Raw genomic sequence first — 25,615 nt, 5'->3', positions numbered from 1 at the left:
TAACATATAATCATTTACAAAAGATGTAAATAAAAACTTTCTGATTTGCCTTCTGATTTTTCAAATAAATTCTAAAGGAATGATAATGGAAATCCTGACATCATTCAAAAAATAGAATTTCTAATTAAATTTGGAACTTTTTGTCTGAATGGTTGCTATGGGGTTGATATGTTGTAACAAGTGGTAAGTGATTTTAGAACACTGTATATACTTGGTATAAAAAAAAGCTAATTTAATTGTCTATCAGGAGAAAATCTTTTAGATATAATTTAATCATATACACTGTATATGTGTATAGGTGTGTGTGTAATCTAAAGAATATTTATATTTATGACTTTATTGTAAAGCCCCACTGTGAAAATCTTTTTGCTTAAAATGTAATTACTAATCTACACATCCCTTTGGGATTTTTTTAAGTTTCTTGTATAAGAATGCAATATATATTATATATTCTTAAATATATTTGTGAAATCTATAAATATATTTGTATCATATGAAGAATGTTTTTTTCTTGACATTACATTTTTTTGTAATGACCACCCAATATCTCTTTAATATTTTTTTTTCCAAAATATGTTTGTGTAAGAATCCTAAACCATAAGAACACAATAAGTAAACATATTCTTAATTATATTCTTAAAATTATAAAATACTTTAAAAAGTATCTTAAATATAAAGTATATAATGTATCTTTTCAAGGATTTCTTTAATCTCTCATAGATTGCAATGACTTTTTTAGTCTACTATCATGCATGATTTAATATAAAATGTTTACAAATATTTGATCACTTAACAAAAAATAAGGCTATTTTAATGTATTGCTATTTAATTGTATTTATTTATTTATTCATTCATTCTTGATAGAACAGTGAAAGAGAGAGAGTGGACTCTGACCAATGTTGTGTCATAGGACAGAGTTTCTTCACACAAGGCCATGGATCCAAAGTGAGCTAAATTTAAATTTAAAAGTAACCACTCTTTAATGTAATTGTGTTATATTGTTGTACACCCAGAAAGTAACTCACAGCCTGCAGTTACAGCAAATAAGTACTAGTAGTGCTGTGACAAAGCAACAGAAGTTGAATCCACATCACTGACACATGGAGCTCCACGCACCTCATGCATATATGATACAATCCTAATGAGAAAAATTACATATTTAGTTTCATAATACAGATAGGTCAATCCCATTTTGCCATTATCGTCATATTATAAACAAATATCTTCCCAAACGTTAGTAATTTCAGTAAGAATATCAACATCGGTCCACGTTTACTCAAGAATTCATATATTAAACATGCAACAACGAGACGCAACAAACATAATCTTCTGTGTTTCACAGAAATATAGAAAGCAAGTCATACATGTCTGGAATGACATGAGGGTGAGTAAATGATGACAGGTTTGTATTATGAGTTATATGTATATTGTATCCATCCTGAGGATGATTTTTGGAGTCAGACGAGGCTGAATGCAGATGGTCTGTCCTCAAAAAGAGAGCAGCTTCATCTTCCCGTGTTTACCAGGGTGGGTCGCCAGACCTCTCACCATCCACACCAATCCTGCATGTGTGTGTGTGTGTGAGGGACGGAGGGAGGGAGATGACGAGATGCCAGACGGTTACAGAGAAACACTGCCTTATCAAAGCATCAGGAGGACAAATATAGAGGCACACATCTACAAGTGGACACAGTCCAGATATAAACAACTGGTAAACAACTAGACAAACGGCTGAATTATTACCGCTCAAGCCATTATCCTGTACTTCACTCACATTTCTGAAGATAACTAGACAGTTCTGTGCTTGAAATGGGTAAGGAATCTAGAATAACATGTTAAAGAGACCTTCACCCAGAAATTAAAATCTGTCATCATTTACTCACCATCAAACAGCATGAAATTACTTTTTTGTGTGTGTTTTAAAGTGTAGTGTACTATCCATATAACTTTGGCGGCCTTAAGATACTACATCTAAAATAGGTGGAAAAACTATTAAATGTTTATTCATAAAATATATATATATATATATATATATATTTTTTTTTTTTAAGAAAACAGTTTTTGAATTTTCAAATAAGAATGTTAAAATAATCAATCTAAAAATAATAAAATTACATAATGTATAATAAATTAATAATAATTATATAATTAAAATATTTTTATAGCCGGTGATAATTATATCATATTTTAAAATTAACTATAATAACCTAAGAAATTTCATTAAGCATACAATCTTCATATCATAATACTTGTTGCATTGTTAAAAATGTTACAATTTTAATTACATTTTTCTTAAATACAAAAAATCATACAAAATGTATAATAATTATACACATTTTATAATAATATTTTTGTAATGCCAATTATAATTAATCATATTTAAAAATCCAAAATATAATTTCCCTATCTTAATATTATGAAATTATTCCATTTTTAAATGTTAAAATTTTATTACATTTTTCTAAAATCGAAAAAATATATAAATCATAATTATAATTATTTTATATATTTTAATATACATTTTAATATAAATTTTAAATCTGTAGTAACAGTAAGAAATATCTGTAAGACAAATACAATCTCTATATACACTATTTAAAGTTATTTTTGATGTTTATTTCTGATTCATTGAGTGCAAACACAGAAATATACCCAGTTTAGAATGGGTAGGTTGGGTTGAACACTATACTAAAACTTAACTTCAAACCAAATTAAAAGACGTCATGCTTTACATTTCTGCATTTAGCAGACGCTTTTATCAAAAGCGACTTACAGTACTTTCAGGCTATCAATTTTTACCTATCATGTGTTCCCAGGGAACTGAACCCCCAACCTTGCGCTTGATAATGCAATGCTCTACCAATTGAACTATAGGAACACTAGTTTATTAGTTTACTAGCTTTGCTAGTGATATGAGTCTAGATAGTCTGATCAGCCGCATTAATAACGTCTAATCATGTGATGTGAGAAGTTAGGCCAACCCATGTGACCAGTCTGAAAGATGAGCCACAGCCAATGATCAGCTCTGCAGAGTTTTCCCATAATGCTGACCTTTGGGAACACAAACAGACCAGTAGAGTTCAATCTTTGATCAGCCTCTATACACTCAGACTTTTTCAGACATATTTTGATCGACCAATTTAATTTGATTGCAGGAGGCTAATGTAGTTAGTGTGTTTGTGGGTGTGTAGATGACCCACCCTCCATTGACCCATCGGCTCTCCCCGGTCAAACACACCCAGCCCCCTCTCGTGCTTTCCTTCATAGGAGGAGGGGTGGTGATGAGAGATTACAAACCATCTGAATGTCTTTTAACTCAGTGCCCAGAGAGGGATGAGGGCAATTATTCCTGCATGATGCATTCTTTCCCAAAAGAGCGTTCCAGCTTTGTGCAACACGTGAAATGCAACTCTGAATGCATCTGAAGCTGATTGCATGTTTCCATGACCTTAGTTTGGGAAATGCAGGTATAAACACTTGTGTTATAGTCAAATGATTTGATTTGTACATTCAAATGAGTTTGAAAGCATTCAGACTTTGTGTTTGAGTCAAGCAGTGTTTTCTCTTTGATAGTCTTAAAGGGATAGTTCACCCAAAAATGAGCGTTCGGTCATCATTTACCCATTGTAAATAAAGCTATACCCAAGTTGGCAAAATTAACATTTTCATTTAGTGTGTATGTGTGTGTGTGTGTGTGTGTGTGTGTGTGTGTGTGTGTGTGTGTGTGTGTGTGTGTGCAGTTAAGAACACTGCAACAAAAAATAAAACAGTAACAATGAAATAAATGATAAATAATCAAAGATTATTTTTTTATTATAACTCTTTCAATCTTTCTACTCACACACAATTAAATGTTCACATTTAATTAAATGTGTTACTTGCTGTTTCTATGTAATGATTTCTGAGTGAAAATTGTTTCAAAAGCATTTTTTCCCTTTGCTCTGTTAGGAGTTTGTGAGCCGTGATCACTAGCTTTCATTGTATGGAAGGATCTGTGTGAAGGTCTGAAACAACATGAAGGTGAGTAAATAATTAAATAATTGATTTTTGTAATTTTTTGGGTCATTACTTCACAGTCGAGTTATCACTAGAGTTGTAGGTGGCCAGCTGGACTCAAAAAGAATGACAAAAAAAATGAAAAATAAAATCCAGCTGCCACAGTCTGAGAAACATAAACCTGCAATTAGAGAAGATTAATAAGCACATGGTGTAATGAAGACCCCCGTCCCGCCTGGCCGGCCCCCTTAGGCAGATTTCTGTGAGAAATACTGTTTGTTTGTTTTCCCTTTCCAATCATGTTGATTATGAGAAAATGCCTCTTTAGTTGTAACTGTCATGTGGAATTTCCCGCTTTTTTTTTTTTTTTAATCAGGACGCTCATATTGTTTTTTTTTTTATCAGCCAAAACCTCAGGAATGCTAAATACTTATGGGCATTTGTTGCTCTAATGGAAATTTCCATTCTCATCATTTCAGTGAGACTGCTGGTTTCATTAGAATCTGTTAAGTGTCTATTCTGCCTCCTATCTAAAAAGATTAAAACGTGCCATTTTCCATGAAATCCTACATGCAGCTGTAGCTTAATAACGTCTTAACAGTTTATTTCCAGTGTCTGCCTTTCATCTAGAGTCATTTTGTAATAACAAGCCCTGGATAGGTCAGGGTTAACCACAGGCTTGTCGTTGCACCATTATACGTTCTGTAGATGATAAGAACACAACCCTAAGTTTATGAGTTTCTAAACCAGCCCATATTTTTGAGAGGGTTCAGATTAACTGCTACCTCAAGAGACCAAAAACGAATCGTAAAGATGGCACCAAGTATTTCATAAAACAAGATATCATTCAGACATTTACTGGAATGTTCTGGGCTTAAAACAAGACAGCATTTGTGGCATAATGTTCATTAGCTCACAAATTAATTTGGACTCATCCAGGCACTTGTAATGAAAGAATGTGGAGTATATGACTTTATAAGCAGAAATGTAAAGCTTGTGAATCATAGTTTTTGTTCTGAGACCATCGTCCTAAATGAATGACCCTCCAGTTATATCAACAATGGAATTTTATCAAACTAGTCTCATGTTAACACGTTTTAGACTTTATTTACTATTTATTACATCATTTAACATTTATAGCTGTATGTGCCTTAGTGTAAAAGTCAAAATGTATAAAATGTCTAAATGCATACTATTTATTTACATGTTTATTTATTTAAAAAAAATCTTAATCAAAATAGATCTATTTACTTATATGTTTGTTTGTGAAATTTAGTAGTAGTAGTAGTAGTAGTAGTAGTATTAACACACACACAAAAGGTATTTTAAAGAATGTTAGTAACCAAATAGTTTTGGTGACCTTTGGCATCTATTGTATGGACGTGTGAAAAAAATAAAATAAAATCTAATAACATCTTTTATGTTCTACATAAGAATGAAAGTCTAACGAGTTTTAAATGACTTGAAGGGGAGTAAATGATGACAGATTTTTCATTTTGGGGTGACCTATCCCTTTAAATATGCATCTTTTGCCTAAGAATGAAGAGTCTGGTTATCTGAGGACGTTATATTTGCTGATCATGTCTCTTACCAGATCTCCCAGATTAACCAGTCTTTAACTACAGCTATGCCTGGAATGTGTAGAGTCATTGCACTGGTTGATAAATGACAGCGTATACCTAAACAAATATGTCAAATCATGATCTATTACCTCAAAGGACATTTTACGTTCTGTTGCAAGGGAACATCATCAACATTCAGTCTAATGGCTTATTCTCAAGAAGGACAAGCTTCTGGAAGCATCAAATCAATGTTTCCACTGATTACATGTGATATATTTGTACTAATCTCATTTTCCCCACAACCCCAGATCAATTTTGTGGCCGATCTGCCGTTTCAGACCAGAGATCTCGAGCCACAGCTTTTGTTAACTGTAATGAAATACATGTTTAAAAAGAAGGTTGCACATTAATTTTTAATGTGGATTGTGGTTGACAACTTCAGCAAAGTCCACTATAACAACCTTCAAGGGCCTCCTGACCCTGGGAGGGGGTGACCTCTGACCTTATTTGGGCCTCTTTTATGAGGATTTTTTTCAAGGCTCTGACCAGATGGCTAAACTATCAAAGGCTTTTTTTATGAGAGAAATCTGCAGCCAGGAGTGGAGTAGTATTTCTCTCATTGTGCAGCATGTAGTTGCCCACATGGAAGTTTCTCCCAAAACTGGAATATTATCTAGTTAAACTTCTTTACACAGGAAACGATCGATTGATTATAAAAAGAGAAACATTTATGATATGTAATATATTAGATAAATAAAAGTAATATGTTAATGATGTATTAAAAACAAGTTATTTTACATTTTATAATCGATAGAAAGATTTTTGTATATTGTTTAATATGTTATGATATTTTATGATATGTGATATATAAAAAACATTTCATTTTACAGTAGTTAAGCAGTTAATTTCTAGTTAAAATATATATTATCTCTAGAAAAGTATTTCACAAAAAAAATTATAATTTTTTGTGCAAAATATTAGCTCGTTATGCTTGTTTACACTTTGTTCAGGAAACTATTGATTGCTTATAAAAAACAATATGGTATATTGATGGATGGATAGATAGTAATGCATTTCTCTCATAGTATATTTAATGAATATAATTTTATCTGTAAAAAGTCTTCGATTTTTAACTATTCTTTTTAAACTAAATGTTATACTTGTTAATCACATATGTGTATCCTCAAATTATTTCTTGTATTTTAATCTCAAACTACTGCAGGTGCAGAGTTAGTTTTGTTGCATTTTAAAAACCATTGATTATGTGTGTTCTGGAAAAGTTGTGTCTTCACTCTTACACCCATGTATTGATGCATGTTTAAAAGGATGGCATTAAATGATATGAACACAGGTGGGAACATCCATGATAGTCCTCAGAAATCCATAGCAAGAGCTGGTGTTTGAGGAAGGGGAAAGAGTTGAGTGTCCCTGGGTCGCAATAACCTCCACCGCTCCACATCACTCATGAGGCTCCTCTTCTATATGAGAGATGAGCTGTGTGGATGAATTGGATTTCTGAGGGACCGCTAGTCTCAGACAGACTCCCCTCACTGTCAGCAAACAGCCTGACTTCAACAAATATCATCATGTTCCAAAACAGGGATCATACTTTATATATATATATATATATATATATATATATATACTTCAATATGGCAGTTCAACAGTCCAGACTCTGGTGCAATAAAACAACCAGGTTTTGGTTAGAATTATCACAATGCTAGAAAGCTCTTGGTGGTTGCCAGGATGTTACTGTGTGGTTGCTAGGTTGTTCTGGGGAATTGCTAGAGTGTTCTAGGTTGTGGCTATGGCAATGCATTGCTACAGCTAGGCTGTTCTGTGTGTTTGACAGGGCATTCAATATATTTGCTAAGCCATTTCTAAGTTGTTCTAGGAGGTTGCTAGGGTGTTCTGGACACTATATTTAGTTGCTATGGCATTTCTCAGGTGTTCTATGACATTGTTAGGGGTTTTGCTAGGGTGCTCTGGACATTGTAGTGTGTTGATCCACCATTTTAAGGTGTTCTATGATGTTTCTAGGGTTTTCTGGAAATTATAGTGTGTTGCAACAGCATTTTAAGGTGTAAAGTGACATTGTTAGGGTGTTGCTAGGGTGTTCTTTACATTATAGTGTGTTGCAACCACATTTTAAGGTGTAAAGTGACATTGTTAGGGTGTTGCTAGGGTGTTCTTGACATTATAGTGTGTTGCAACCACATTTTAAGGTGTAAAGTGACATTGTTAGGGTGTTCTTGACATTATAGTGTGTTGCAACAGCATTTTAATGTGTAAAGTGACATTGTTAGGGTGTTGCTAGGGTGTTCTTGACATTATAGTGTGTTGCAACCACGTTTTAAGGTGTAAAGTGACATTGTTAGGGTGTTGCTAGGGTGTTCTTGACATTATAGTGTGTTGCAACAGCATTTTAATGTGTAAAGTGACATTGTTAGGGTGTTCTTGACATTATAGTGTGTTGCAACCACATTTTAAGGTGTAAAGTGACATTGTTAGGGTGTTGCTAGGGTGTTCTTGACATTATAGTGTGTTGCAACAGCATTTTAATGTGTAAAGTGACATTGTTAGGGTGTTGCTAGGGTGTTCTTGACATCATAGTGTAATAATAAAAACTCCATAATCATCGGGAAGAAGGAGGCGGGAACCGGCGGACAATCAAAATTAAACTTTAATTACAAAATAAACACAAAACAGCGCATCAGCCCCTCACGGACGACTGATGCGCACAAAATAAAACCAAAACATAAAATAAAGCCCAGGCCTGGTCCTCTTTCGTCCTTCACTGTCGTCGCTCCAGTTTTATATCCTTCCATCTCCTCTGTGGGACTCGAGACCGGTGGTGGGTCACAGGTGTCGCTGATTTCCCAGTCTCTCCACCGGCCTCGGTCGTGTTCCCACATCCCTCGGCCCCGCCCCACTCGTCACATACCCCCATCGCGCCTCGCAGGCCGGGGGGTACTCCCGAGACTGTGCTCTATTCCCCTCCCTCTGGGGGGGGGCTGCTCACAGGGACCTGCGGGAACCTGGGGGTAGGACAGACGAGGCGAGAGAAAAGGAGATGGAAGGAGGAGCGACAGAGACGAGAGAGGGGAGAGAGGAAAAAAAAAATTAATTGCGGTTCCCAGACGCACTGCTGCTCGGCCCTCCACCAGCTGGGTGATCTCCTCCGCGGTGCCTGGCGGTGGCACTGGACGGCCCTCGGCGGACGGCACGACACTCCTCCGCCGCCCGGTGGACGGCGACGGCTCCTCCGGTTTTGGGCAGCCGGCAGGAGTCCCCCGTTCTCTGCTCCTCCCCGTTCAGGTGGACGGCAGCAGGCTCCGGCTCTCTGGCGAACGGCGCCGACTCCTCCGCTCCCTCACGGACGGCAGCCGCCCCTCCACATCGCGGGCGGCCGGCAGCGAGCTCGCCCGTCCCCGGCAACTCACTTCAGCCCATCCTCCTCGCCGGCTCGATGGCACCGCGGTTTCACCACAGCGGCGAGGGATCTTCAGCAGCGCGTCCCTCCTTCTCCCGGGCTTCGGCACCACTGTAATAATAAAAACTCCATAATCATCGGGAAGAAGGAGGCGGGAACCGGCGGACAATCAAAATGAAACTTTAATTACAAAATAAACACAAAACAGCGCATCAGCCCCTCACGGATGACTGATGCGCACAAAATAAAACCAAAACATAAAATAAAGCCCAGGCCAGGTCCTCTCTCGTCCTTCACTGTCGTCGCTCCAGTTTTATATCCTTCCATCTCCTCTGTGGGACTCGAGACCGGTGGTGGGTCACAGGTGTCGCTGATTTCCCAATCACTCCACCGGCCTCGCTCGTGTTCCCACATCCCTCGGCCCCGCCCCACTCGTCACATATAGTGTGTTGCTAGAACTTTTAAAGGTGTTCTAAAAGATTGTTACAATGTTGTTAGGGTATTTTGAACATTATAGTTTGTTGCTCCAGCATTTTAAGTTGTCCTGTGATGTTACGATGTTCTGGACATTATAGTGTGTTGCTACATCATTTTAAGGTGTTCAGTGACATTGTTAAGGTGTTGCTATGGCATTTGTTAGGTGTTCTATGAGGTTATTAGAATGTTGTTAGGGTGTTTTGGACATTATAGTGTGTTGTTAGAACATTTTAAGCTGTTCTATGATGTTGTTAGGGTGTTCTGGACATTATAGTGTGTTGTTAGAGCATTTTAAGGTGTTCTTTGAGGTTGTTAGGGTTTCTGGAAATTGTAGCTGGTTCATAGAGCCTTTTAAGGTGTTCTATGACGTTGTTATTCCAGGTGTTCTGAAAATTTCTGGTGTTCGCTGCTATAGTGTTGCTAGGTTGTTCTATGTGCTTGCTAGGGCATTCGATGCAGCTGCTAGGATATTTCTAATGTGTTCTTTGAGGCTGCTAGGAGGTTGCTAGGGTATTCTGTGCAGAAAGATTATTGAAAGTTTATGAATTGTCGGTAGCTTAAAGTCTCTGACTTTCATTAATAACCCTGGAGGCTCCTGACTAAGTGGATGTCTCTCTCTCTCTTCAAGAAGTTGCAGACTCTGTTAATGACAGCTGCTGTGAACATTAGCAGTTGGGCATCACCCTCACCACCCCTTGTCTCCTCCTTCCCCTGAGTACACTTCACGTTTTCCATGTAAAAACTTCAGGAAGAAAAACAACACGCATGGAAGCTCTGAGAGCACTTCCAGAGCAGTGCAGACTCCCATTTTACACGTTATTGATATTGATACTTTCGCAGTTTTTGTGTTTGTTTTTGTTTTCGAATTGAACATTTATTAGATTTTTATACTAATTCATCACTAATTCTATACGTTTTTCATGCAATGTCTGTAAAACTGAATATAGATCTAAAAATAAGCAAATTCATGAATTAAATGTGAGTTTCTATGCTTTCAGCTACAGATTTTCTATGCTTCAATACAGCCCTACACTCAAAAAAATGGATTTGTGGCACTGTTCGTTTTACACAGATATGTTTTGTTTAAACAACACAAGTATATTTAGTTTTCCACCAAAACACAATTGTATTGTGTTTAATCAACTTAAAATGTTTCATTTTCAATTTTACTTAATTATCAATCGTTAAACTAACGTAAAGTGTTTCATTTTGTAATTCAAAAAAACCCCGGAAGTGACGATTTCCAACGCATTTGATGACGGTGCGAAGGAGAGCAAGAGGTACCAGTCAGGTAAGAAAATCTAAAGTTTTTCTTGTGTTAAGTCAAAGTCTTTAATTTCTCTTAGAGTTTCTGTTTTGGGTTGCTTTTGTTTTGCAGACTATTATCGTGTAATCGGTTTACTGCACCATTAATAGATGATTTTGAGCGGTTGGGAGATGTGAAAGCGCACGACTCTCTGTAAGGTATTGACCGATTCAATTCAAAAGAAGAAGATAGCACTTCAGTTTGAGCAAACCGAGTCGATCCGAACCTTGGATGAATATGTAAATATATACTGCACGCCTTGCTCTCAATAACTGCATAAACACAACAAAAACTGATCGCGATGTAAAAGCAGCTCTTAAGAACATATTTGATTACAGCGATGTGGATGTTTGCACGAACTCTGAGGTTCTCCAGCCACTCCAGTAAAGAAAAGTCCATTCACGTTTATTTATATAACAGTCCTTTATGCATCAGATAGCTTTTCAATATTAAACATGAAAATACAGAGTCAGTGTCGCTAGAATTATAACTTGATTTCCTGTTATAAAGCAGCTCTCCAGTGTGGAGCTAGCTAATCATATATTTATTTTATAATTGTGGGAAATATTTCATTAAAGTTTTAGTTCTGCACTAGATCAAACCAAACTGTTTTAAATATCATAACCCAATAAGGTATTTTAAGAGAGATTGTATTTATTAGTAAAATGTTTATCCAAAAATAAAACGTCCTATCACTTACCTTTACTTTTATTATACATATGGCTTACAATAAGAGATGTTAAGAGGCAGAATGATTTGTCATTCAGCTACTTCCTCCTATAGCTAATCAAATGGCGAATAGGAGTTTCTCTCTTTTCTCATTTTGTGTGCAAAATATATTTATTTGTATAAATTAATTGTATACTAGTAATACATAATGACTTTCAAAAGCGGAAGTAATTACCTTTATTTGTTAGAATATGTATATTTTAAAGGGACAATAAGTAACTTTTTAGGTATTTTATTATCTAAAATCAATATTTTTATTCATAAATATGTCCACAATGGTGTACAAATACCTTTGCCAATGTTTAAACTAATCCTCGTAAATGAAGAATTTATTATCTTTATATACATGGGACGGGTAGGTCGACAGAGGCTTCCATGTAGTTCCGCCATCTTGCAAAACTATAATAGCAGAGAGGGACAAAAAGTACTAAGCCAACGCGTTTCCACAACGCGTTTTCGGTCAGAGCCAGAAACGCAGGTGCAGAGCAGTGAGAGGCGCTTGAAACTGCACCGGCAAGTTTAAAAGTCTGGATTGCATTCTTATTATGCACCATACATAAGCCGCGCCACAGGAGAAGAAAACATCGTCGCCAAAACGAAGTGCTATTAGAAGACATCCTGTCAACGCTTTTTGGTACATATCGCATACCGTAGATGCAACGCGCATTTGAAAAAGCGAGGCGCTGGAGAGCAAAATTAGTTTGAATGCAAAATACAATTTCACCACTAGATGGGAGTAATTCCTACTTAGAGTCCCTTTAACTAATTGCAAAAAGCTAGATAATAAATAAATGTCTAACCATGTAATGTGACCGAGTGTGGAGAGCCCTGGCTCAGCAAAGTGAAAGTATTTGAAGCTTTGTTTATGAACATGGCGGTGTGGTCATACAATGACTAAACGGACACTACTCTGAGCTGTTCACATTATACAAATGCTCCAGATATGTAATCAGGTCCTCCCTTTTGGAATGGTAAACATGACACTATTCATCACTCACACAAATGAATCACTTAATATTTTGATAATTGAATTGGTTTTTGCTGTTAAACCGTTTTTTTTTTTTTTTTTTGTAACATTGCACTTCATGTGTTTACAGATTTGTGCAGAATTTGAGACATACAGAATTACCATAGGCCCATTAGAATCAACAGTCTTTGCCAAACTGGATCCGCACTACAGAACTTATGAAGATGTTTGCATACTGAAGAAGAGTGCTTGGACAAATACTGAAACCCTCTTGGTGCTCACTACACAGGTAAGAACAACTGCACTCAACACAACCTTGTATTAAAACATTATTATCTCACTGGCCACTGGAAATTGACAAAAAAAGACAGATAGATTAAGATTAGGTTTATTAATACAATAAATACAAAATATGTGGTATTACTATAAACTGACAGATTATGAATGAATTTGCCTCCAAAAAACAATTCAGTTCAGTTCTCTGGAGTTCAGCTCTAACTCACCTGCCTGGAACTTCTAGTAATACTTTATTGTTTTAAAATTCCCAAGATCCTTGATTAGCTGGTTCAGGTGTGTTTAACTGGCTAGGTCACCCAAAAATAAACATGTCATTAATTACTACGGCTGTCACTTTTAGTTCGAAAATCGATTGCACAATCGATCGGACCAACCAAAAAAAGTTTCGAAAATGAAAATAGGGAATCGATTTTAACCAAATATGTACACTATTCATTTTAAAATAATTAAACAATTAAAAATATAGATGTAACAAAACCCACAAACAAGCAGAAAAAGAAAATAAAGAATTCCGAAAGTGCAGTATGCGTTGCGAAAGCTAGACAAAAAATACCAGCAATTTTACGCGCCTATAAGACCCAGTGACGTCGAATGCGACCTCTTATGCTGCATTCACACCAAACGCGAATAGAGCGTCTGGAGGTCTCGCGGCGCAGTAGACGCGAATTCGCCTCATTAGCGCTTCTAGTTACAGGAGATTCTGAGTTATGATATAGCAAGCTGACAGTGACCGGCTTCTGTGGTGGAGAATTGCGCAGCTGTACCTGAGTGTCCCTGGGACATCAGAGCGGTCGGAGCGCGTCTTCTCAACAGCTGGACATATATGTGAATAAAAAACGCTCTGCTCTGGACACATGGCCTGTTCTCAAGTCCATTTAAAGTTTAATTTTTTTGAACAGTTGTTTGAAATGGATTGAATCATTATTTAAAACCCTCTGGGCTTCTTCGTAAATGGGTCACACTTAGCTTCCTCCCGCCCGAAAACGGGCGAAGCCTTAAAATTGTACTTTACTTTTTCCCAGGATAACCAATCAAATATATTTTTGTTCTATAATGTTTTCTGATTATTATTTAGAATTTTTAGATTTTTTTATGATACTTTGCATTAATTATATAATTTTTATGAGCTATTTTTTCCATTAGAATTAATATATCATTTTTTATTTTATATTTATTAAAAAAAAAAAAATTCAATAAATGCAGCATTTCACATCAAAATAGAGTGCCAGCCTAAAAAAAAATGTTCCAGGAGAAGAACTTCATCTAGTGGCTTTAAAAAATAGCCACTTTTGTGTAATGTCCTGTACCAGCCTGTAGGCTGTCTATAGCTTCCTATATATCCTATATAGAAAGGCTTTTTGATTCCTTTTGTTGTTTTAGACATGATTTCTCTATCTTATTCGTTTTTTTTTATTTAGATATACATTTAGATATTCTAAAAGATGATTACTTTATTTTCTTAACAAAAATGTTTAGATAAGTATCAGGTTTTGCATTATGATTACAATCAAACTATAGCATTTGGTTAGAAAGGGAACACAATGTGTGTGTGTGTGTGTGTATGTGTGAGTGAATGTTTGTGTGTGTGTGTGTGTGTTGCATTTGAGCGAGAGTCTCTTTTTGTATTTTTTATTTATTTATTTTTGCATATTCTCAAAATTTGCTGTTGCAGTCTTACCAGTCTCTCTCTTTCTCTCTCTCTCTCTCTTTCTCTCTCTCTTTCTCTCTCTCTCTCTCTCTCTCTCTCTCTCTCTGTGTGTGTGTGTGTGTGTGTGTGCATTTGAGCAAGTTTTTTTTTTTCATTTATTGATTTTATGTGGAATATTCTACAAATTTGCTGTTGCAGTCGCCAGTTTATCTGTGTATGTGTGTGTGTGTTTGTGTGCGTGGGTGTGTGTGTGTGTGGGGGGGGGATCTTATTTGCACTCTTGATGTTCTAGAGTGTCACCCCTTCATTGCTGTACACTTTTTTTCAGCACAGTTGCTGATCTGTAGCTTGTACCACCAAAAGTTTCTCTGAGTTTTCCTATTTTTTCGTATTTCCCATTCATTTCCTATGTCGCCCGTTTTCGGGCGGGAGGAAGCTAAGTGTGACTTTTTTTTTTACGACCCTTTAACATATCAGAATCATCTCCTTGATTTTTTTGTGTGCTCATATAGGTAATACAACAAAAGTCACCAAGTTTCATCCCCATCCGATGAAGCAAAAAAATTTAACATTTCAAAACGTTCAAGTTTTCGCCCGTTTTCGGGCGAAGAAGCCCAGAGGGTTAAAATAATCTTGGAGATTTTTGAATTGCCTAAATCATAAATGCAGCCGGGTTGAAGCCTGCACTGATGTTTTTCTTTTGTCATGGCAGCCGTCCCCTCTGCACATATATTTTTTGCTGTTTGCTGTTTGTTATTCTGCACGAAACTTCATGCCAATAAATAAGAAATATTGCTGCCTTGTGCGTTTCCAGCACTCTCTTTACGTTCGTCTGTTATTTGACTTTGAAAAAGGAAACGTCTTTTTTTTTTGACATGGAAAATCGATTTTACAATCGATTCAATGAACACTTATGTCTTAAAAATCGAAAATGATTTTTTTCACAAAAGTGACAGCCCTATTAATTACTCACCCTCATGTAGATGTAGTCTGAGCACGCGGACGCACTTCTGGAAAAATCGGCCGAAAAAAAAGGCCAAAGACCAGCCGATTACCAATCGCGTATTTTAAGCAAAAACCGTCCGGTTTCCGATTGATGGCGGGTCAATCGGTGCATCCCTTATATTTTTATGAAAATGCGAGAGATTTCTGAACCTCCATAAAGGCTGCAATGCAACTGAAATGTTCCCAGAGTCATAGTAAGGACATCAGTAAAACAGTTCATGTGACATCAATGCTTCAACCACACTTTTACAAAGCTACAAGAATACGTTTTTTTGTGCAAAGAAAACTAAAATAGCGACTTTATTCAACAATTCTTCTCCAAATCACATATGCCGCCATTATGGAGAGTAACAAGAGGCATGAACATTAGTTTCTTCTGCGTGTAATCAAGGCTCAGCGCATGCGTGTTCTATAGGTCAGCAGCACCATGCGCATGAATTATTGATAATGGTGGAAGATGCGATTTGGAGAAGAATTGTTGAATAAAGTCGCTGTTTTGGTTTTGTTTGCACAAAAAAGTATTCTTGTAGCTTTGTAAAATTACGGTTGAACCACTGATGTCACATGGACTGTTTTACTAATGTCCTTTCTATGTTTCTGGGTCTGGGAACATTCCAGTTCTGTTGCTTACCGTGCAGGGTCCAGATGTGTGTACCATTTTCTGCTTGCCTGTATTTCCCATAAGGAGATGAATGACTGACTTTTTTTCATGTAATTTTAGGGGGGAAAAAAAACAAAGGCTAAATTTTGTTGTTTTCATCTTCAGACTAATGAAATTAAAGTATCCAAATGAAGACCCTAGCAGTATGGAGTATATGGTGAGTTCAAGGTTAATAAATGATTTGTTAAAGTTAATACACAAGAATTTGAGTTCTCCATCCTTTTAAATACTTCTAGGATACAGACGTTGACAGCAATCAGGAGGTGATCCAGAAGACTCGTGGGAATCTATTTGAAGGTGCAGTCATTGAAGACAGTTCAGCAGAAGTTGGAGTTTTAAAGAATAAAGTTCTTCAGGACCTAGCAGTTTACAGTCTGCAAAACCATGTTTCTGGGACTGATATATGGACTGAACTTGAGCAACCCTCCTGAACTTAGGTACACATTTGGAATACTGAAGAAGTCATTTCTGGAGCCAGTTCCTGTTCCTGGAATAAGGTTTGATTGGTTACCCATGAATGCCAGTTAGAAAATGAGTAGTTTGATATTTCTGCTATTTTGTGTAATTTTTTGTAATTTTGTAATGTGGTTTAAACTGTATTTAACTGTGTGTAATTATTTATTGCTTGTTTAACAAATACACTTTGATCATTTGTGACATCTTGTCTTTTGACTCATTACAAGACAAATCACACAAAAAATGCTTTGTTGAAGTGAGTAACTTTAAATAGAAAATATTTAGTTAAAGTAACTAGAACTAATTGTGTGAAACCACTGTCCATAATTGAAATGAGTAATTTGAAACAAACCTCCTTATGTTGATAGAGTGAAACAAATTTGGCTAGATTGTAATAAACCAAAACATGTTGAGTTAACTTAACCGGTTTAAGTTGAAGCAAAGTGAATAAATTGATTTGGTTGGACATTACTATTTCACATAGATTCTACCTCATTCAGTTGTGTTGTCACAACACAAGGAGTTTGCATAGATTCAAAAAATTCCATTAATGTTATCAAAACACAATTTGGTTGTGTGGAACCACTGTCCATAATTGACTTAAGTAAGTTTAAAGAGTAATTTTTTTGAGTGTATAATGTTTGTTTTTAGTTTGTTTTAATTTGTTTTGTTTTTTGTTTTTTTTTATGGAAAATGCCTTCTAATTTTATACTAATTTATCATATTTCATTTAATTACAATTACATTTGATTACAATAAGAAAAGTGAATGAATAAATGAATTAAATGTTATTTTGTCATAATTTTCTGTGATTTTCATATCAATCTTGAGGACTAGTGCCCCTTTTTTTTTTTTAGCTTTTTTTTGCTTTCGATTTTGGGGCTTTTTTAAATTAAAAACTGTTTGAAAACTAAATAGAAAAAACTAATGGATTGCATAGTCGATATAAAAAACTGGATGACGAGTAATTTCTTACTGCTAAATTCTGAAAAAACAGAGGTGTTAATTATAGGACCTAAAAACTCTGCTTGTAATAACCTAGAACACTGTCTAAGACTTGATGGTTGCTCTGTCAATTCTTCGTCATCAGTTAGGAACCTAGGTGTGCTACTTGATCGCAATCTTTCCTTAGAAAGCCACGTTTCTAGCATTTGTAAAACTGCATTTTTCCATCTCAAAAATATATCTAAATTACGGCCTATGCTCTCAATGTCAAATGCAGAAATGTTAATCCATGCATTTATGACCTCAAGGTTAGATTATTGTAATGCTTTATTGGGTGGTTGTTCTGCACGCTTAGTAAACAAACTACAGCTAGTCCAAAATGCAGCAGCAAGAGTTCTTACTAGAACCAGGAAGTATGACCATATTAGCCTGGTCCTGTCAACACTGCACTGGCTCCCTATCAAGCATCGCATAGATTTTAAAATATTGCTTATTACTTATAAAGCCCTGAATGGTTTAGCACCTCAGTATTTGAATGAGCTCCTTTTACATTATAATCCTCTACGTCCGCTACGTTCTCAAAACTCAGGCAATTTGATAAAACCTAGAATATCAAAATCAACTGCAGGCGGCAGATCCTTTTCCTATTTGGCGCCCAAACTCTGGAATAACCTACCTAACATTGTTCGGGAGGCAGACACACTCTTGCAGTTTAAATCTAGATTAAAGACCCATCTCTTTAACCTGGCATACACATAACATACTAATATGCTTTTATTATCCAAATCCGTTAAAGGATTTTTAGGCTGCATTAATTAGGTAAACCGGAACCGGGAACACTTCCCATAACACCTTATGTACTTGCTACATCATTAGAAGAATGGCATCTACGCTAATATTTGTCTGTTTCTCTCTTATTCCGAGGTCCCAGTAGCCACCAGATCCAGTCTGTGTCCAGCTCAGAGGGTCACTGCAGTCACCCGGATCCAGTACGTATCCAGACCAGATGCTGGATCAGCACCTAGAATGGACCTCTACATCCCTGAAAGACAGTGGAGACCAGGACAACTAGAGCCCCAGATACAGATCCCCTGTAAAGACCTTGTCTCAGAGGAGCACCAGGACAAGACCACAGGAAACAGATGATTCTTCTGCACAATCTGACTTTGCTGCAGCCTGGAATTGAACTACTGGTTTCGTCTGGTCAGAGGAGAACTGGCCCCCCAACTGAGCCTGGTTTCTCCCAAGGTTTTTTTTTCTCCATTCTGTCACCGATGGAGTTTCGGTTCCTTGCCGCTGTCGCCTCTGGCTTGCTTAGTTGGGGACACTTCATCTACAGCGATATCGTTGACTTGATTGCAAATAAATGCACAGACACTATTTAACTGAACAGAGATGACATCACTGAATCCAATGATGAACTGCCTTTAACTATCATTTTTGCATTATTGACACTGTTTTCCTAATGAATGTTGTTCAGTTGCTTTGACGCAATGTATTTTGTTTAAAGCGCTATATAAATAAAGGTGACATTGACATTTGAATGTATTATTTTTATTATTATTATTATATTAAAAAAAGTAATGGATATAAGATTTTTGTTCACGTTTTCTCATCCTAGTTTTATCATTTCTATAAAGCTGGACATTAAACCAAATTAGTAGTCAAAACATTTAATAAAAACAATCAAGCCACAATTTATTAATCAACCTGACTTTGTTTAAATATTTGGTCGACTCTGTTTTATTTACTAGCTGTGGGAGTGGAATTGCAGTACATGCTTTCCAAAAATGTTGTTTTGTCTTTGTTCTTCATAGGGTGGTAACCTAAGCTGTCCTGCATTTGGTGTTTTAATGTGTCCATTCCTGTTCTTAATTGCACTTGGAGGTCACCGGGATCTAAAGTCACTGGAAGCAGTTAAAATAATAGGAGCTGACCACATGTTGGAGGTTATGAGATGTGGCCCCCCGACATACAGAGAAGCCGCTGCAAACCCTCTGCTGCAACATTGTTGTTGTGTCTTGCTGACCTGTTTGTTTAAAACTTACACAAATATTTGTATAAACTGATTTACAGCAAACATTTGATGCAAGTTATTGCTGATATATGAATGCAAATACGCAAAACCACATAAACGAAGCTCTTTCTCCTTTCATTTTTTAGATGACTCAGCTACTTTTTGTGTAATGGTGAGTAAACATGTGCATGTGAATATAAATCAAGAATCAGTGCACGTGATTGTGTGTGTGTGTGTGTGTGTGTGTGTGTGTGTGTGTGTGTGTGTGTGATGTGGGAGCGAATGCACACTTCCTGTTTACCTTTCCTCACTGACACTTTACCTTTCCATCACTAGTGCATTTACACAAATATACACACACTTCCACATGACTTCATTACAGGACAGACTGGGTTTGGGTCATTTGTTTGAGTAAAGAGTTAGCGCAACTATTTTTCAAATTGCAACATCTTCTCTATAAATTATAATTCCACACATGTGGTGGCCATTTCCTGTTCATTTATTTCCCATAGAGTACATGTAAACATACATCAGTCACCATATAGACGTCCAATAAAATAATACAGTTAAAAGGGTAGTAACTGATTACAGTTAATCTGGATTATGTAATCAGATTCCAAAAAATTAATTACTTGTAATTAGATTATATTACATTTTAAAATAATCGTAATCAGACCAGAGTTACTATTTTATTGATTGCATGATTACATATTATTCACAAATTAACAACACATTATTAATAATTTATTGATTCTCCCTAACTCTTCTTTTCGTTATTTTAACTTCATGTTTATAAAAATAGCTTACCTCTTATATACAATCAAAAAGTCTTCCATTTTATTTATTTTTTTGGACATTCACACAAAAACAGTCACTAATCAGGTGGCTATAACTGAACCATGTAGGTTCATGAAGATGAGTTTTGTGGGGCAAATATCACTTTTATTTATGTATTTTTTTTTAAACAAAGGCTTGAATAAACGTTGATTAGTAACTCTTCTTCTCCCTCAGTAAAGCAGACCGCATGTCGTTTCTCCAGCCTACCGGTAACCATGAACGGCTGTGCACTGGAAACAATTAAGATTAATGATTAATTGAACTCATCTAAACCGACCGGCCAAGTCAGCAAACTGTTTTCCATCTCTTTCCAAATATCAACGGGCACCAGCGGGGCCGGTCATGACAGTGACCCTCAGCGCACATCTGCGGCCCACGAGTGTCTTCACATGCAGACGCCACACCTGTCCAATCCCAGCATCCCTCACTTAAGCTAAAGCACATCCCAAATGACTTCCGATGAGTCTCTTGACTTGACTTGAACTACACAGCTGGTTTGCAATAACCACTTCATCCATCCTCTAAGGATTCGAAACGCTGACCGTTTAGCACATATCCAAAATGTATATTCCACAGAAGTTACGAAACCAGTTGTTCACTCTGTGTTTATGCTGATCTTCTGAATGGCCCATGATTGAACTGTGGGTGTGTGCCAGCTCCTTTCTTTGCTGGTCTAATTTTTAGCTACTGTTGAATCCACTGAGCTTCAGAGAACACAAAGGGCTCCTGAACGCGGGCCAGCCCACCCCACAGATGGTCGGGGGATCAGAGGCTGTCAGCGCGCTCCAACAAGACAAGCACGGGGCTCAGTCTCCACAGGAGCATGGTGGGTCTGAATGGGAGCATTTCCACTCGCTTCTATAGCCCCCCACCATGCATTTGTAAAATGATTTGTGGCAAATTTGTTGGATCAATATGGATGCCAGAGGTGGGGCTAAAGCGGATCTGTTTTTAGCTAGGCTGCGGTAAAGACATCTGGAGATCGGAGGTGATGACATGTTGACCGTGACAGAAACGCGCTAAGATGGACAAAACCTGAGGAAGAAATGTAATTAGTTGTGATAGGCTTGGGACAGAGCGATTGTGTTGGAGGTTACTTGCATTGGCTAAGAGAGTTCATGAACCTTTGGAAGCGTGATGAGGGGGAAAAAAGGAAAAAGGGGCAGGTCAGGGTAGCTGGTTTGGCGAGTTTCACAGTCTTTTTTTTTTTTCTCCAAATTTATGTCTTGCCCATTCTCTTCTGCCAAAAAAAAAAGTACAAATAATAATAATACTGAAATAATAATGCTCACACACATATATGTATATATGTGTGTATGAGAGCAAGATTTATATTGATTAATTATTCAGTATTTATTTATTTATTTTTAATAATTTACTTTAAAAAATTCTTAAAAAATTAATAATAATAATACATATTTGTATTATATATATATATATATATATATATATATAATTATTATTATTATTATTATTAATATTATCAAATGTAAACTTTAAGAAAATTCAGAAAATAGGGCAAAATATACTGTATTAATATGAATGAATTTTCTGTACTTTTTTTACGGGTGTTTTACCTGTATTTAGAATTTTACATTGCATTGTGTTTTAACGTTTATGAAAGTGTCCATAAAATGAATGCATTATGTTCGCCTAGAAAAGTTGTACATTTTCTGTGTATTCATCTTTATTATTAACTCTTAATGTAAACTTAAGAAAAACTTTGAGATTTTATTATTGCACTGTAAAATAAAATATAATATTCTATACACAATTATACATATAACAATTAGCAAAAGTTACTTTTTCTTTAACTGAAGCAGAAAAGTGAAGCTTGTATTTTTGTGGTCCAGCCTAAACCCACATGGTGCTTAAGGTGTCTCATGTTTTCCTGAACTTTGGTTTAACTACAGCAGTTTGGCAGATGTTGAATCTGTATAGCAGTATTAGAAGTGTAAGCAGGTGGTAAAATGCACATTTTGCGGTTCCCTTCTGCTTCACAGGAGTAGAACATTCACATCTGACAGAATCTACATCTGATTCCCCCTCCCATTCAATCTCTGTCTATCTCTTTCTCTCAGACTTTTTGTGTCTCCACTGTTTTTCAGTGTCTCTCTCTTATATAAGTTGTGATCCAGCTGGACAGCACAAGGACAAAAGCTTCAGTCACTGCCATTGAATTGACTGTGGCTACAGGTCATTGTTGCAGTGTTTCTCATCTCATGGTCACATCAAAAACCTGTTGCTAGAAAAGTCACATTTCATTTACACATGAAAAGCAGCAGATACCTAATCCATTCCAACCCGCTTTCATGCATCACTTCGACATCTGCCTGTCGATTGGCTTGCGTCCACACAGCTACAGTGTTGAAGGGCTAAAAGCCTTTGTTATGAAGCTGTGGTCAGTGTGACTGCTTAAACCCCACTGACCGCTGAAGTGGGTTGGATTTCCTGTGGTACATAAACATCTCAGTGAGAATCTAGCAGGTAAACTGAGGTTAGATACACAGCCACAGACCGCAGCCACACTGTTTGCATATTGTAATTTTACCCGTGGTTGCCTAGTGCTGCTACCATTTATAACTTCAGTAAAGGCTGATGGAGATGCTGCGTTAGGCAGAACGTCCCAGAGAAGCATTTTAGTGCTCAAACTAAGGTTAGGAGACACTGAGGTCAGATATTGAATATTCAACTTAATGGCAACATTAGCTAAATGTTCTTACAATATAGTTTTGTTAGCTGAAGTAGCTCAGATCTTTCGGACTATAGGATGAATGAAATGTTTGAGATGATGTTGACATCTTTAGTCTTTGATTTCTGATTCTGGAGCACAGTTGAGATTTCTTCTGAAGCACAAGTGAGATCTGCTTTTAAAGTCTGCTTTTAAAAAAGTTCAACTTGATCTCACAAGAAAATGCCAGTTATTTACCAAGCAGCAATTTCATTCAACATGATTCATAAGGAAAAAATATGATTTTTAACGAAAAATAAAGAATATAACTGTCATTGGAAAACATATGAATGATATTGTGCATATTTGTCACCAATTTTAACACTACAATGTAAAATAACTTCAAAATAACTTCAAATGTCACAAAAAAAAAGTCACAGTTTATTTTCCTTTCAGTGTCATTGAGAAGCAAATGAGATGTTAAAGAGACTTCCTTTGTGTTTTTTTTTCTATGGAGATATATTCTGCTTTTGAGAAAAAAAGATTTTTTTTTATAAAAATGTATTAAAAATGCAACTCATTTGAATACACATTTCTATGATAAACACATTTTGAATTCAGTGATACAGTTCTAGAAGGAAACCTTTGGGATGTAGTTTTCTTTTAAAATATATTTCTATTAAGTATTTTTTTTCTTTTTTAAATGTCTCTACCAAAATTTGTGTAGTGTTATTATATTTAATAAGTTCAAAGGTTTGGGCTCAGTAATATGTTTATACATTAAAGTTTTTGAAAGAAGTCTCTTATGCTTATCAAAGCTGCATTTATTTGACCAAAAAAATGCAGTAAAAACAGTAATATTGTGAAATATTATTACAATTTAAAATAACTGTTTCTATTTTAATATATTTTTTTTAATATAATTTATTCCTCTGATGCAAAGCTGAATTTCCAGCATCATTCCTCCAGTCTTCAGTGTCACATGATCCTTCAGAAATCATTCTGATATGTTGATTTGCAGATCGGTGTTGGAAACAGCATTTATTCAAAATAGAAATTGCTTTGATAAAATGTGGCACTTTTTAGATTTATCCGATTTTATAAGATTTCTCCTTTATCATATCATACCCTTATATGTCCTCATTTGATCCAAACTGTAACCAAAGGAAGCAAAACGTGACAGTTTTCTGTTAATAGTCTTCAACAATCCTCACTGACCTGAACAATACCGATGAAGTATTTACCAAACAGCCCAATTTTATATGAGGCACGGACGTTTTTTGTGAAACAGAAGTTGGCTGATGTCCAAGGCATGCTCGTGTCTTCCACCGTCTGCTGCTTTTCAAAGAGGGTTGCAGCACCAAGAAAATAAATAAAATAACCATCAGAACATCCCATAATTCTGAATGTGAGGCAACATATGTTGATGGTGAAGAAAGAGGCTTTCAGCCATTGTTCGGCCTCAGAGCCATTTATGTGGTCACCATGGCAATGCTACGCCACTTTTATCCATTTCCCTTCGCCGGACGCATGCTAATGCGAGATCATAGCTCTTATTGACAAAGATGATAGAAGCTGAACAACAAACAGAACGACGTGGATGAAAGCCAACAGGGCTCCAAGCTTTCATGTAGAAGGTGCAAAACAGAGTTTTATTTAGCAGCGCACAGTTTGTTTGATTATCATTATGAGCATAAAGCAAACAGAATATTTGATGATGTTCTAAGTTGTTTACAGCTTCGTAAAATGTCTCAACGGTGGCACTTGTTATTGGAATCTAGCTGGTGAAATGAGAGAAGGACAATGTTGAGGTTGTCTGTCATATCTGGTGTGTTCTAGAACAAGCTGCACGTGTCTTGTAGTGGACGCAGATCGTCTTTGTATGTGACAAAAAGACTATTGTCTGCGGGTCCAAAGCTGTCCGTGTCAAAGGCAGTTGTGAAGTGTCCAGCCAGGTGTCGATCTGTCTTTGAGCTGTGGACAATAGTGGGACTCACTGTCAAGAACCTCTCTCTTGTCCTTGATTCACAGATCGTCTTCATTCATTCCTAGATTAAGTCAGTTCTACATAACATGTATAAGAAAGGTGGATTTGGCACTTGAGGTTTCCAATTGTTTGAAATATTGTGAATAATATTTCCTTGTCTAATGCAAAAAAAAAAAAAAACAGTTACAGGCAGGGTAAAATTAACTTTTATTTATTTTTTCGCCAAATCTGCAAATGGCATATAAATCGAGAAAGATAAGAAATAAAATATGAACTTAAATGTTTTATATTATTAAATATATATATATTCATATTCACATCACATTTACTATTTTGTGAAGTATAAAAAATATGAAATATTTATTTTTTAAATATCAAATATTTGTTCTATATTTAATATAAAAGTTTTAATAAAAGAAAAGTTGAAATAAAAGAAAGTTGAAAAACCTTAAATTCTAAATGTCAATTTTTTTTAATTTAATGTATAATGGTGGCATAATAGCGGTAATGTATCACCACATTAAGTTCTGTTGTTATATAACAATAAATGAAATACAATTTCAGCTTTCTACTCTTAGAATATGTATTTTTTTAATAGACAGCTTGTATTTATTTGATTTG

The 25,615-nt window shown here is 36.0% G+C and overlaps 1 long non-coding RNA gene across 1 annotated transcript; it reads left to right on the top strand.

Annotated features, from left to right (window-relative positions):
• The first annotated feature begins 813 nt into the window (after positions 1-813).
• Positions 814-21,603, top strand: LOC132129099 (uncharacterized). The gene is made up of 4 exons (XR_009428439.1): positions 814-945; positions 3,949-4,020; positions 19,300-19,671; positions 20,511-21,603. It is a non-coding gene; the product is annotated as an uncharacterized LOC132129099 (long non-coding RNA).
• Positions 21,604-25,615: the final 4,012 nt, after the last annotated feature.

The sequence above is a fragment of the Carassius carassius genome, chromosome 46, assembly GCF_963082965.1.
Source record: "Carassius carassius chromosome 46, fCarCar2.1, whole genome shotgun sequence".
NCBI classification, from domain to species: domain Eukaryota; kingdom Metazoa; phylum Chordata; class Actinopteri; order Cypriniformes; family Cyprinidae; genus Carassius; species Carassius carassius.
Note: the sequence above shows the minus strand (reverse complement) of the source record. Positions and strands in the feature narration are given on the sequence as shown.